Below are 3,165 nucleotides of genomic sequence, written 5' to 3' on the forward strand. Positions count from 1 at the left end.
AAGCATAATAAAGGAGACAGCTACTCCTCTTCCTAATGGAAAAACTAGCTTATTGGTTGATCCCAATCCTTGTACTGAAGGAATCAGTAAAATGACAACTTTGTCACCCACTAACAAATCTGTGCAGGAGTTCACACCAGATTACAAAAAAGCTCTTAACAAAGAAGCTGAAAGATTTTATGTAATCTATAAAGGACCCCATGCCGGTGTTCATACTGACTGGGGAATTACAGAAACCTTCTGTAAAGTTGATAAAGTTACTTGCAAAAAATTCAGAAATGAAACATCTGCAAGATTAAGCCTTGCCACTTATCAAGACGATACAAGCAAGACTAACCAACCACTTCTTCGACCAAAAATTCAAAAAGTCAAAGAAGCCCATAGAGACCAAAGGTTTGACGTTCCAATTGACGTTCAACAAATGGTTAACTATCCTGAAATCTCTTTTGAAGATTTCAGAACAATCTGGAAGAAAGCAAGAGCTGCATGCCCAGAAGACCTTGTTCATGAAAAGTTTTTCACTACGGACAAGAAAACAAAAAGTCTGTTCAACTTTCTCGAAGGAGCAGATGCAAAATTAGTCTACCAAGCCTTTCAAGCTGGACTAATCGACAATATCTACCCAAGCTGCAACCTTCAAGAACTCAAATTCTTCCCAAGCAGCATGGTAGAATCCATTAAGAACTTTCGAAAGAAAGTACTTAAAGCAAAAGATAATCCGATCTACATCAGATGCATCTCTTCACTCCCAGAATGGATTCAAGAATCAACTCTTTCTCCATACCACTTTCTGGAAATTGGTCTTTCTAAAGCCAATAGAGAGATTGAACAATCTCAACCAATGGAAGATAAAGATCTACCTTTCACAGAAATTCTTCATCCTAACCGCGTCAATGGTTTAAGAAGAATATCAGAAAAAATCATTGAAATTATCTCTGGTTCAAAAAAGAAGATTAATTATACCGATTCACATTGTATAATTACAAGCTGGAGTTACAACAACACCAGCCAAGAAGATCTTCGTCAAGCCTCCAAGTTTGGAGAAAAATTCATGAACAATAGCATGGAAGTATCCAATGCTACACGCCAACACTTCTGCCGACATGCAGAACAACTTTTCGAAGAACATCTTTGTCACTTTTGTGATTGCAAAGATTCGGAGACAAAGGAGGGACCCCCCTCTGAAGATGACAAATCCTCATCATCTTAAAGAAAGATGCTTCACGTGTCAAATGGCCCCTCCACTCAAAATAATAATGCCTTTTCTCCATTATTAAAAGCTTTCCAGCTGTCCACAATAATGTAATCTTTAGTGGATAAAAACGTCATGCCTGACATAATAGGCAAGGATCAGACCCTCTCAATATATCTATAAATTGAGAGTTATGTTTTGGAGGAAAGATCATCGCAATAACGAGTGCAACAAAAACACTCTCTATCTTGTAAATTTTCAGTTCAATGTCTTGTGAGTAAAAATCTCCCTTAGAAGGGAGAGATGTAAAATATTATAGGAGTACTCCCATTTCGGGAGCTCTTTTATCAATAAATCTTTGTTTTGTTATACTTGAGTGTTCTTACAAAATAGAGTCATGAAACCTGTAAGTGACAGAGTGTCAAGTCGACGATGGTCAACAGTACCACAGGCATGAGGCCAACAGGGAAAGCAACCACACAGACCAATGATTGACACAGGCTGGCTTGAATAGTTTCTATCTATGTAAGTAATACTCCTACTACAAAACACTTATTGATTAATGAGTTTTCTCTTTACAATTTTTTGCATCTATTTCCTTCTAAACATACAAAATATAATAAACAAATTCCGTACACCATAACTGGTATCAGAGCCTTGTTAAAAAATGGTACTACATTATAATAAAACACTTTACAGTGAATTATTTGAAGAAATTCGTAATACAGAGAATGAGATTTCTCAACATAAAGATATACTTTTAAGTAATAAAAAAGATTTAGTGCATATAAATTTCAGAATTCTACAAGCACAAAATAAACATACTCACGAATATATACCAACCATGGTTAATATACGTAAGTACCTCCTTCATAGGCAAAAAATGCATCAAGAACACCTTGATAAAGCTTTAAACTCAGTTTCAGAACTCAGAAAAAGGATTTTAACTTGTTAACATTTCTTAAACATGAATAAAGAAATTTTCAACAATTCTGAAGAAAATGATTCAGAAGAAAAACAAATCCTAACTTATGTTGAGGATGAAGACGGCTTTCATGCAAACCTCTTAATAAAACAAGATCTTCTCTCTCGGGTCAAGAAAACAGATTTAAAAATAAAGAAAGAAAACATTTTCAAAAATGTTCCTTCTAAACTTAGTATTTTAAATCCGCTTAAAAGGAAAAATGAAATTTTCTACTTTGTTAGTACTAAAGAAATGTCTGTAGACATAAAAGACACAATAGGAGCTGTCTTTCTACCCCTTTTGACTAAAGAACAAATAAACAATAACTTAAAAAGTATTCCAGTTGAGATTAGATCAAAAGTAAGAATGGTCCATATCGGAGCTGTAAAAATTTTGATAAAATCCCAATTCCAAGCAGGAATAAATTCTCCCATAAAAATGGCCTTAATTGACAACAGAATTACTGACAGACAGGACTGCATCTTAGGTGCTGCTAGGGGAAACCTTGCATACCAAAAATTTATGTTTTCAGTCTATCCAAAATTTGCTCTAGATTTGAAATCTGCAAATATAGATAAAACTTTATCTTTTATACATCACTTTGAAAGAAGTGACCTTATGAACCCAGGTGATAAACCATTCACCATAACCTATCTCATAGGATATGCCCTGACCAATAGTCACCATAGCATAGACTACAAGAAAGACGAGTACATCGAACTTGATGATGTCTTTTCAGAAATAGGCCATGTCAAAGATAAACAATTCTGCGACATAAATCCTCAAGAAAACTCTTGGGTTTTAAATATAGCTAGAAACAAAAAGCTCTAGGAGAAACTCTTAGACCAAGAATTTCTATGGATTCACTCCATATAGGAGAAAGCTCAGAAAGAAAAGATAGTAACTTAATAAGAAACATGTCTTTAAAAATTGATAGTCTACGTCAGAATATCAAACAAATCTCTGAGGTAATAAATGAGTAATAAAATAGATTTTCCTCATTTTTATA

Source organism: Lactuca virosa, chromosome 7 (assembly GCF_052849685.1).
Source record: "Lactuca virosa cultivar CGN04683 chromosome 7, Lactuca_virosa_CGN04683_v6, whole genome shotgun sequence".
NCBI lineage: Eukaryota > Viridiplantae > Streptophyta > Magnoliopsida > Asterales > Asteraceae > Lactuca > Lactuca virosa.